The sequence below is a fragment of the Opisthocomus hoazin genome, chromosome 1, assembly GCF_030867145.1.
Source record: "Opisthocomus hoazin isolate bOpiHoa1 chromosome 1, bOpiHoa1.hap1, whole genome shotgun sequence".
Lineage (NCBI taxonomy): Eukaryota > Metazoa > Chordata > Aves > Opisthocomiformes > Opisthocomidae > Opisthocomus > Opisthocomus hoazin.
In genome coordinates, this window is record NC_134414.1 from 140,948,331 (window position 1) to 140,960,358 (window position 12,028).

Genomic DNA, 12,028 nt, shown 5'->3' on the forward strand with positions numbered 1-12,028 from the left:
TGCTGTGTCTGATCTCAGCAAAAGGCACTAACTCTGCCAGGATTGAATATCAGGTGTGGGCAAAAGGGGAACTCCTGAAGGAGAGGGTGGGGGAGGGGAGGGAGAAGGAAAGAAGACGGTAAGACAGACAGCGCTCGACCTACAGAGACAGGAAGCAGACAGGAGGAAGCAGAAATGATTATCCAGGAGATCTCTTCTTTCACATCTCTCCATCCTGAGTGAGTTATATTTGCAATGAGAACATAATTCAATGGGCTTTCTCCTTCTCCCCCCAGATATCAGGTGTCCAAAAGACTAAGTGGCAGTCATAAAGATGCCAGCAACTTTTATCATCCATATCCCCTCCCTGGAAGTGTTCAAGGCCAGGTTGGATAGGGGTTTGAGCAACCTGGTCTAGCAGGGGTTAGACCTAGGTGATCTGTAAGTTCCCTTCCAGCCCAAACCACTCTATCATTCTATGATTCTAAACTATGGTGAGACAGAACAAGACAGGTGCACATTCAGTGTCCCAATTCTAAGTCCATGGTCCACAAGAGAAGCAGCAAGCCCTAATGGAGAAGTCAGGCATCCCTGTGAACGGCTTAGCATTACAACCTGATCTCAGCCTTTCCATGTGCCCTTACCGGCAACACTTCACACTTCCGAAGAATGTCACCGAACTTCTCTGGGGGTATTCAATTATGGGCATATGCAGAAATTTATTCTTCTTGATGCTCACTTTTCCACAGTCTAGAGCATTCAATAGCTTCTCCTCTATCACTCTACCACTTGTTTCTCAGCCACGTAAACAATGAGCTCAGCTAACACCAGTGAGGTACCAGTCAGTGACAGGAATAAGAAGCATGTTCCAGGAACACGGTCTAGAGACATCTCCCAGTGCTGTTAGTGTCTTGCCTGTAACTGTATGTGTTTTGATGGACATTAACCAATGAAAAACAGTGAGTTCAAGACCCTAGAAATTGTGTACAAGAAAAGAAGACCCCACATGTCTCAAACACAGTCACTAAAGAGCTACTATTAATTCCTTCTTCCTCCTTTTGCACACTATCACCTCTTCAGAATAATGGTTTCCAAGCTTCTGACACTGCAGGATAAGAGATTTGCAGGCAGGATAGGAGGGGGAGAGACAGAGAGAGGCAAAACACCCTTTTTTTTCAGCCAGAACAGTAGTCTCATTGTTTGATTTTGCAGACCCCTGTAAAACATTTCTCCTGGAGGGTCATTTTTCCTCTTCTCAGTCTGCATGGTCCTCCAGAGTGGAATACAAAGAAAGTCTACAAGAGGAAGACACACTTGATTTCCTCCATAAACCACCTCTCTACCTCCTCCAATGTTTCAGCTAACAACATCCATATGGATATCCATTAGCAATAATATCCATATGGATATTGTTAGTCTGTACAGTCCACACCTGGTGGTATGCCAGGCAGCTCTGAATATTTACAAAAGCAAGATCAGTGCTGCCTCAAAATATACAGGCTCATCTGTTTCATTCTCACCGGCACTCACTTTACTGTCAATAAGCAATGTTCCCTGGAGGAAGACTGTGGCCAATCAGTAGCACAAAACTTGTAATGAACCACCTTAAAGAAGAGTTTCAAAGTGACCATGTCTAGCACACAGAGAAGAACATCTGGATATCCTCATAGATTTTCAACTTAAAGGCATTAATTGCTCCCAACCTACCGAGATGCTTTTGGAAGACAAATGTCACTATGGCTTATGTAAAAAATGATGCATAGCATATACTACACAGTGTATAAAATATAAAAAAGTGTATAGAATACAAGCGTACCTTATATGCATAAAACCTAAAGACCAACCACAGTAAGCCCCGGCAAACACCAAAGCTGTAATGCAGCACCAGATCTTCAGTTACTATCACATTTACTGGAGAAGAACACTCTCATTACAGCCACTGGAGAAAACCAATGGGAACCTTTACCCAAAGGTGCACTCTTCCAGTTCTTGTTTTTCAAGAGGCACAGGAATAGCACATCAGAAATTACTTCAGTGTAAAAAAGAACCCCCTACTGCCAGCTAATCAAACTCTACTGTCTGTCTTGTGTGATACAGTTGTGGAATTTCCATGGAAAACAATTATATAATTATAGCCTTAAATAAGATGATCCTACCCTGAAAGGCAGTTTCCAAGAACTGTCCCTCTCAGCCTCCAAATTGTCCCCAGCCTCACTCACCTCATCAATAAAAAGCATGAAGGACCCCAAGGTCTACATTCACCAAATGACTCTAGATGCTAGTGGAACAAGAAACCTTTACTATACCCGTGAGGAAGACAACTCACAAAACCCCTGGACCCTCGCTCGTACTTCCCCCAATGTGATACGCTTGTCTTGCAGTGCATCAGATGACAGACTGATAACTATACAGATGAAACTGAACAGTCACTACACACAGAATGGTACAGGTGTACACTCTAAGGACCTAGCTCTAAGGACATCTGCAGCTAAGGACCTAGCATTTATCTAATTCCCAGTGGGAGAGCACTTCTGATCAAACAATCACTCTGCCTCCGATCTCTGTACCCAGATATTGTTTACCAAGGACGAAATTCACCATTCCAGTCCATGACAAAATATATGCTGTCTGTAGAGATACTGGGTTTATGTCACATTATTTCCTGTGTCCTGAACACTAATCTTATCATGCTCCACAGCTTACAAATCACCCATCTCCCTTCTGCTCTAGGAGGAAAGCACTTTCTCAGCTCTCTGGGCACTATCAGCATCCTCTCTATTCCACAAGATACCAATAACATTTTGTCACACGCTCACTGACACTAGTTAGCTAAATTCAAAGCAGCTACTCTCAACTTGTATTTGCTTTGAGTTCTGCTGCTTCTATTTCAGACTCAAAGAAGAACTTGTAGACCCAACAGCTTGTCCACTTTTTCAGCTGGCACAGATGACCTAGTGGAAGGTATTGTTCTAGCTCTACCCACTGCCTTGTCCATGTTTTCAGATCAGCAGAGTCCCAAAAGTACAGAATACTGAGCACACCCTAAAAAGGTCTGCCTTTCTGCACTGCTGCTGCCCAGCAACTGCTGTCAAATGTCCCCTATCACTTTTCCTGTAATTTCTTGTCACAGTTCTTCTTTTTGCATTTTCTTTATTGCTCATTAGTCCTGCTTTCTACTACCGAGGCCTAGCTCTGCCCTTCTACGAGGACACAACAATTTAGTACTGCTGTTGCTTGAGAGGTTGCCAACAGACTCAGGAGACTAGCACGGAAGTAGAGGACGATGTCGAAAGAGAAGATGTAACAACCACCTTGCAGTAGTCACATACAGAGATGACCCGTACATATCGCTTGACTCCTCAGGTGCACCTAAGCCTCTTGAAAGGGCTCACAGAAGTTTCTAGACTGCACCATAGCACACAAAAGGGAAGACATACAACCTGCTCATACACCAGTTTTCTCTTTACAGGCCCTAGAGGGACTCAAATGTGTGTTTCTGTGGTACTTCCTTCAAGCAGGACATGTTAATGGCAGATCAAACTACAGCTGCAGCCTAAATTAGGTCTTAGGTGAGGAAAAAGAAAGGAATAGAAGTTAGAACTCTCACCCAAGATGGGTCTCTTCTCCGGTCAGCCATCTATCTTTCTCCCTCCTCTTCCCAGTTTTCTCAGAGGTCTCCCTTTCACCGCCTTAATTTTTTTCTCCTGAATGCTTTTCAGGATGCAGAAATATAATTTCTAGCCTTCCCATCCTACTGCCTTTATAGTGAAAGCTCTGACAGTGTGAGGGGAGGGATGATTGAAGACTTGCACTTTTCTCATGGTCCTGTTCCGGCAGATTTACCACCTGAAAACCCAGTGCTGTTAATCAACAGTGACAAGCTTAACATTGTTCCCTGTGCCCTGCCCATACAATTAGCAGACATGATACTAACTTCTGAGCCTTCTGCTTATACTAGAGCTTTTTTTTGTTTGTTTGTTTCTCTAGCAGATTTATCCTGAAAGATCTAGACTACTTCATGACCTCACTGTATACAAACCTTATGGCCCACCACCAGAATCCAGCCTCTTCTGGAATGAAACATAACATCTATTTTTCAGCTGCCACCAATACTGCACATACAGACCCTACAGCAGATGGTGATGCAGAGCCCTCTACCACCCCAGACTGAAAGGAACTGCACTTGCGGAGGCAGAGTTATTGTTACTCAGAACCATGCATGCAGAACAGAAAAACATTCATTTAAGAATAAAGAAAAAATAATAATCTGTGTTTAAGAGAACTCAGTCCAAGAGGTCTATAAGGCTGTGAATGAGATAATATAAAAGACAGGTTATGGGACAAAAGAAACTGTACAGGTGAAAGGGAAAATGGAGTTTTGAAGGAGGAAGATGAGAAAGGTGACAAAAGGAGGACTACTTAACAGTAACAGAGGCTCGAAGACATAAACACAGGCAATAAGAGACAAAGAAATCACAGAAGGACATGAGGGGATGAGATGCAGCACAGGAAGAAGTCACAACAAGTGTACTTTGCCTCAAGCAATAGATGGAGCAAAAAAAGAATGAAAAGGCAGGAAAAAGACTTCAGTAGACACAACATAAGGCAATGTCTTGTAAATGAGAACAAGGTGCTTGAATGGGACATTTTATTAGACAAAATGCCCATGAAGGCTTCATAGAGCTACAGGAGGCAATTTGAGCTTTGGAAGAGAAAGAATGCTGTGCAAAGGGTTAGGAAAAGGGAGAGAGACTGGGGGAAAAGACATCTTTAATAGTGAAAGAAATAAACCATGGACTAAGGACGAACAGTAGCAAAAGACAGAAATTTAAGCCATGCAGGAGCACATTGCAAGCAAGACTAAATATGGAGGGATGGTGACAGAGAACTCTCAGAGAACACTTGAAAGAAGGGTGGAGTACTCACTAAAAAGTACAAAGAAAAAGTCCAGAAAGCTTAAGCACTTTCATCATGGAGAAATAACAAGATAACATGATGATATTCAAGAGGACATGTACCGACTAACACTAGACTGAATAGAGCAGAACTGACAGAAACAGGGCAGATTCTGAGAATCATCAACTTTTGACAACTCAAGTAGGGAGATGATGTTACCAGAGGAGAGACAGAATGGGAAAAAAAATAGATCTCACAACTGAAAGCAGATAAATACTTATAGGAACACAGGGACATGAAGGCGCCATTGAAGTAGATGTTGGAATAGACAAACTTGGAAGGAAACTTGAACAGATCATGATATGACATGATGACATTGTGGTATGACATGATATGACATTATGATACACCATGACTTGGCAAAAAACAAATGAGCTTTAAAGGGGCAAGGTTATGTCCCAGTTCCAGAAACAACCCCACTGTGACAGTCTGCACAAAGCACTTCATGAATTCATCCCAAGATCAAATGAAACAAAGCCATATCTATGCTGATGCTGGTACCTAAGGTAAATTACTTGTTATTTCCAGGTTGTCTTATCTTACATCACAGTGTGGCCACAGTTTGGAACTGAGAGCAAAAAGAACAAGCAGAGAGAACTTAACAAACCCAGCAGCAAGAGAAAGACACAGAAAATCAAATGAAAGAGAAGACGGCAAAATTAGGTTTCATAAATGGATCCCAGCTCATCCAGAACTTTAAGATGGATCTGACTAGATGTCCAGGTGAGCTCTCCAGTCAAGACCAAGAGGCTTCAAAACTCAAAATAGAACAGCCTTACCTAGAATAAAAATAATATTATTTAATTTTTTTTAATAAACTTCCAGTGTATAAGTCAGGAAGCACAGAAATAAATACATAGTTTATGCACAGCTCTCCCCCACCCACTGCAACCCTGGATGCAATTAAGTCGGTGACCTTCTGAGCTGCTAAAATTTTGTGCTTACACTCCATTGTCTAGGAGATTGTTTCTGCACCTCCACAGTTTGGATTGCTCCTCCCCTACAGCTGCCCCTCTTCTTAAATTGCAGCCCTCAGTTCCCTCAGTGACTCTCTACCCTACAGCACCTTGTAGCCTCTATTAAATTATTTCTTCCTTGCATATGCTCAAGGGCTTTCCAAAGGAAGAAGTGTCTTACTGGTGGGGCAGAGATCTGGTTGTCTCATCTTAGAATAAACTGAGAAGAAACCAAATAGACACAGGGTTCAGTGGATTTCTTGTTTTCTAAGAGAATAATGTTGCACCACAAACATTCTCTGAAGTAATCAGCTTGAAGACATTTTTAGCAGAAGAGACTAAGGAACATCTAGCAAATACAAATTCATCCCTAGTGATCAAAACATATTAGGGATGCTTCTAAGCTTGTGAATTTGCTATTATTCAAGGACAGAGAATCTATAGACTCTCTGGGAAATTGCTCTTTACCTGTGAATCTAGATGATGAGCTCTGATTCCAGATGGTGAATGTTCCCTAATAAGTCACCTGCACCATGACCTGTATTTTGTTGTCAGCTAAAACCATCCTTGAGAGATGGTAGGCAGTGCATAGTACATAATTTGTGACTTTCCGTCCCTCCTCCCTGTAGATTTCTTGTTGCACAGGTAAAATTAATAATTGCACATTCAATCTGTCAATCATGTAATTACACTGCAGCATGGCTGACTTCATACGGGTAGAAAGAAAATGCAGTGATGAGCCGTGTAGAACTGGGCTGGCACAGGCTGTGCTAGGGCCCTGGGTTTTGTATTGGACTCCACAAATTTCAAGAGAAGAATGCTGCCTCTTATGTAAGCCATGGCCAACTAGGAAAAAATGTTGTCATATCTGAAAAGTTTAGGAGGAGGACTGGCATGAAACAAAATTGTTTGGACTGAGATGAAAAGGAAAGGTTTCCAGGGCACATTAGGGATGTGCTTGAGCTGGGGTTGGACAAGAAGAAGGGACCTTGAGTAGGGACAGATATCTCCAGGAGGCCATGGTTAGGATTAAAGGTATGCAAGGAAAGAAATAACTTATTTCAGTTTCCTGATACATGTTCAACTTTCAAATGCTTGAAAAGTCACTTCTTTGAGGCCCTAGAATCTATTGATCTCTCTGGGAGGGTGATCACACTACAGGTTTAGGGGACTTAAGCAGCAGCTGGTTGAAAAGGACAGTCCTAATTTTTCAGGTACTGGAATTTGTGATCAAGAAGCTTGATGCAGAAAAAAATTAATTTTCAGCCAGCTCAGCTCTCCATTCCAGCTGATGCATGGTCACATGAATGTTAGAAAAGAAGGGGTCAGGAACACACCTAGAAAGAAGGAAACAGACTGTCTTTTCTGATTGCAGCACAGACATAAGTAACCATAAACCTGTTCTCAGTAATGCTTGGATCTTGCTTACATTTCAGACTTTCACCATTATTAAAGCTAATGCTATAAACTACTTATATGAACTCCATGGTTGCCAAGTACTAGTTGCTGACTGTACTAGTGTGTCTTATCCTGTCTCAGCTGAGATAAATGGTGTCAATATAAAGGTTGAGGCACAGACATGTTATCAGTACCATTAAGGATTTTTTAAATACCTTACTTACTATCAGAGTTAAACTAGTAAATCTTATAGTTTTGACTAAGCTTCCTGTTTTCCTCTGCCTTCCCCCATCCAAATGCAGATACCCACACAAAACCATCTAACCCTCCCGCACAGCAGGGGTCTTGCCTATTTTCCATAAAACAATCCCTGGTAGTAATATGAGATAAAGATGAAGGTAAACAGAGGAAAGATAGTAGTTCTCTTGGCAGCCAGAATAATAAATCCATCACAAACAAGGGCAAAGCAATTCCCCTGTGGCAATCACCTTTCCTGTTATCATCAGCTGCTGATACAGGGGTGATAGTGACAGGCAGCATGACATTCACTGGACTCCCTCCCTCTTGTACCAGCCCCCTGCTTTGACTTACAGGAAAGTGTTGGGGGAAGGAAAGAATTGCATTGAGCAAGTGCATCCAGGCTGAAGTACTGGGTCACACTTCATCATAAAGGCTGCAGAAAGTCCTTTCCCTGTGGAACTCATTGAACTAAAGCTGATGTATGCTTACTAGTTGCTGCTAAGTCAAAATAGCCAATGGCCAATAGCCAATTTTGACTATCACAAGGGGAAAAAGGTGCAAACAGTACCCCAGGGCCATAAGGGAGCAACAATCTCCAGATGTCAGAGACAGGCAGCCTAGTATTTCAAGCCCAGGACAAGATAAGTCAGCAGAAGAAACTGCAGGAAGTGCACCACAAATAGAATTGTGTCCCAGGGCTGACATTTAATGCCCATGCCATCTGAAAATATTAAACCTGGAACAGAAATCCAGGGAGTGTCTGTAGATCAACAGTAGAAACTACTGATCAAAGTCAGGAGTGGTAGAGGGATAATGGGCCAATGAAAAAGAAGACACAGAGGATAAATGATGGGAACTATTCTAACTTTCATCTAAGTTGAGAACTGAAATATGTTCTAGAAGCTGCTAACTCAGATTGTTTATGAAAAATTACTGATTTTTGGATGCTATGTTTATATATTTAACAACATTGCTCACAGTCTTGCTCATGTGCATGGTGTTCAGAGTCAGCAAAAATCACTGAGACTATTTGTGGTCCTGCCCTTGGTCTGAGGTGTAACTCAATTTTTGCCTACCTGTATCAGAGTCATAATCTATTCCACAAGTAGTATTATGTCTATAACATATTTTGATAGGGATCAGTCAGAAAACAAGAAAAAACAGAGATGGCTGTTGTGAAATTTTTCAAATCCCAGTCCCTCTGCTGCTTGTCCTTGTGTCAGGGGCAGAGTCGTTGCTCTATGCCAGGTGCACTGGCTGGTCTAGGAACCTTTACTTGGCAGGACAGGGACAGACACGTCCCAGTTCACAGGATTCTGGGCACTACAAGGACAGTGGGCTCACAAAGTCTGCACACTCCTCAGACCCATCATGCTGAGGGATAAGCTGTGCCATCTGCTGAACACTTATTGCTCTGGGAAGAAGATGCAGCTGACCCATGCCATGGCACATTACAACCTCATCTTTATCAGTGAGGGCCCTGTTCAAGGAGGGAATGGGACCCAGAGAGCAAAGTGCTGCTGTGTACCATGGGGACCACAGCTCTGGCTACAGAACTTGCTGGTGTACAGCACTGCTGGTACCACTGGCACCACCACTACTGGCCAGAAGGTTCCTCACCTCCCTTCTCTCTCCCTGTGAGCAAAACAGCTCAAAATCCAAACACCAAACCCCATGGGACAGAGGTAAGGTCTCTATAGTGACAGGGTATTCTGCTTGCTTTGGGCAGGAGGGTTCTCCATTGTGTTCCTGGAGTACACCTTCACCTTGGCAATCCAATTGTACTTTGCAGCAAGACCACTTGGACAGATATGTCTGTCTATACAATTTCATACTGAGTTTTGCCACACTAATCATTACAACCCTGTCCTCTCTTGACCTATAGTCCTGAATGCTGAGGAACATGATAGTTGTACTAAATAAGCTGCTGCACGTTCAGATCTGCTTGAAAGTGCATTAACATCTTTAACATCTGTATTCTGATACCAGGTCTGCAATGTCATTTTTATCAGGATGCCTTCCTCAGCAGTATTGGTCCACAGGAGTGTCTGGTGCTGGCTGTGAATTTTGCTTCTGCCCTGCTCAAAGAGCTGCATTGCAAATAAGAGGCAGATATCTTGAAGGCTGGAGGTCAGCACTCCTTAAAGAACACCTGGTACCACCTCCAACCAGAAAATAGCGCTTCTTTCACCTATATCCAAGCGGAAGAGATCAGGCTGAGCTACTCCTGACTAGGCAGAATCTTCATCTTGCACTGGAATTTCACACAGACAGCCTCTGACATGGAACTGTTGTCCTTCCCAGACAACCACCTCACTCTGTGAGGGCTGCTGTCACTGGCCTACGGGCCATTTTAACAGGGGCATCGTAGCACCTGTGGAAAGACAGGGCCAAAGGCTTTGGGAAATGGTGTGCGCCTGGCAATCTTGCCAGACCTACACATGGAGATGGCTGCCAGCAGAAGGCTGTGGCAAGGGGGCAGCTGTAACAGCAGGTTTTGGGGCTGGATGGGCATTTGCCTGTCTTGTGATTCATTCTTCCACAGTGAGTGTCGGGAGAAGTGGGATAAGCTGCAGGATTTGAATGTTTGCTTGTCCTAGCATGTTTTTTTTCTGGTCATTCATGCAGCTCCTTTGGGAGACAGATCATACAACGCATTTCCTCTACACCTTGGGGAAAAAGGTGGTTCTAAGATGCATATCATCTGCATCCTGGCAGAGGACAGCACTCCTTTCACGGATCTGAAGCAGACGAAAGAAGGACTAAGGGCTTTCTATGTGGACCTGTTCTCTTTAGATACCAATACGGTCCTTCAGTAACCTCCATGTCTTCTGGAAATGTTTCATTTGTTTGGTCATGTCTCTTAATTGATTAAAAGTCGTCTTTATTTTTATGTGGTTTTCTGTTTGATCCATTCTAGTGGATTTTTTGACCCTTGTTGCTTCTACAGGAGTACTGACTCCAAACACATTGTGGTGACTATGAAGTAGTGGTTTCAACTAAGAAGTTGAATTGTTCAGTGCAGTATCTAGCCTTAACCTTTTGTGGATTTCGTAACTGACTGTTCCACAACCACCAATTGCATCTATTTCACATCCCAATGTGATATGCACCCAGCCTATATGGGGGTCATTGCAGTTTTTCGTTACTACTGTAGTTTCTGCCCCAGCTGGCTCTCTGATCTACTGTTGCAATCTAGGTTCAGAAGGTGGTGATGCAAATCCGACACTATACACTTCCTATTAAGGTCTGAAATTTCAACCTAATCTGATGCTGACTTAATTAGTTTGGTCCACGTTCTCATCAGCATATAGTACTACTCTATCACTAGGTCACCCTAGGTCAGGGAAGCAGCATTTAAGTAAGTAGCTGTTGCATGTGACAGGCAATAGATCACCTCAGCTACAATGTACACCCTCACATGAAGCACGAAAACATACGTTTAGGCAAGAGAACTTTTACTTGGCCCTTGCTTAATCTTCCCAACAGAAAGACTTGCATGTACCTCTGTAATAAAGTTCCTACATCATACTGTCTCTCACATTGTTTCTTCTGTCACTACTATGTTGCACAGTTGTGATGTGTTTAATTTGCCTTTATCATTTCTGGAAAACTTACGTGAACCTGCAGTTCTTCTACCCTATGGGCCTAGAGCATTATGGACTTCCAATTAATAGAAATGAGATTTCCAACATGCCCTATTTCTATAGGGAATTGAAACTAAAAGCAGCATACACTCGGTGCCTTGTTCTCTGCTGCTGATAATAAACTTCATGCCAAGCAATGTAATATCAAATACCTCTCTGATCTGGAAAAGAGGTCACAGTTTGCTGGTAAGTTATTCAGGTTAGTAAAAACAAATGCTAACTGAAGAATTGTATAAGGACCTTAACAGGATGACTGAACAATAAAATGACAGATGAAACAGTCACAATGAATATAAAGTGAGGCCTGGAAGGAGAAACAGACATTCTAGCTTTGCATACACAAGAATTGTCCAACTGTTACTATTTAAGCTGACTTTTACTATTTAAGAATAAGGTCTTGGGGTTAAACGGAATGGTCATAATAATGACTCGCTCAGTATTTTTTTTTGAACCATAGGTTAAGAAGCAGGAAAATAAGACCAGATTAAATTTAACGTGCAACTATATCTTCAGTAATTGCATTTCTGTTTCCCCAAATCTCAAAAAGAATATAGTAGAACTGGAAGAGCTTCAGAGGATGGTCAAAATTATGGAATAGGTTCTGTATGACGAACAGCTAAGCAGACTCAAACCTCCCAGGCTGGAAAGGGCAACGAGGGCTGTACATGAATGTAATCATGAGTGATCTGGAGAAAGTGAACTAAAAAGGTTTTGCTATATCTCGGGAGGTAGGCAATGGATTCAGAACCAAAAAAATATTGTTGGTTCAGAAAATATGCATCATGTTCTGTTAAAGTCACAACTTCTTCAGACACAGGCAAACAGTTTTAGATTGCTTTTCTGTAATAGAAG

General features: G+C 42.4%; 1 protein-coding gene across 1 annotated transcript in view; it reads right to left on the bottom strand.

Moving 5' to 3' along the window:
- Positions 1-12,028, bottom strand: part of CLCN1 (chloride voltage-gated channel 1) — a 65,732-nt gene that overhangs the window by 44,067 nt on the left and 9,637 nt on the right. The window lies entirely within an intron of this gene.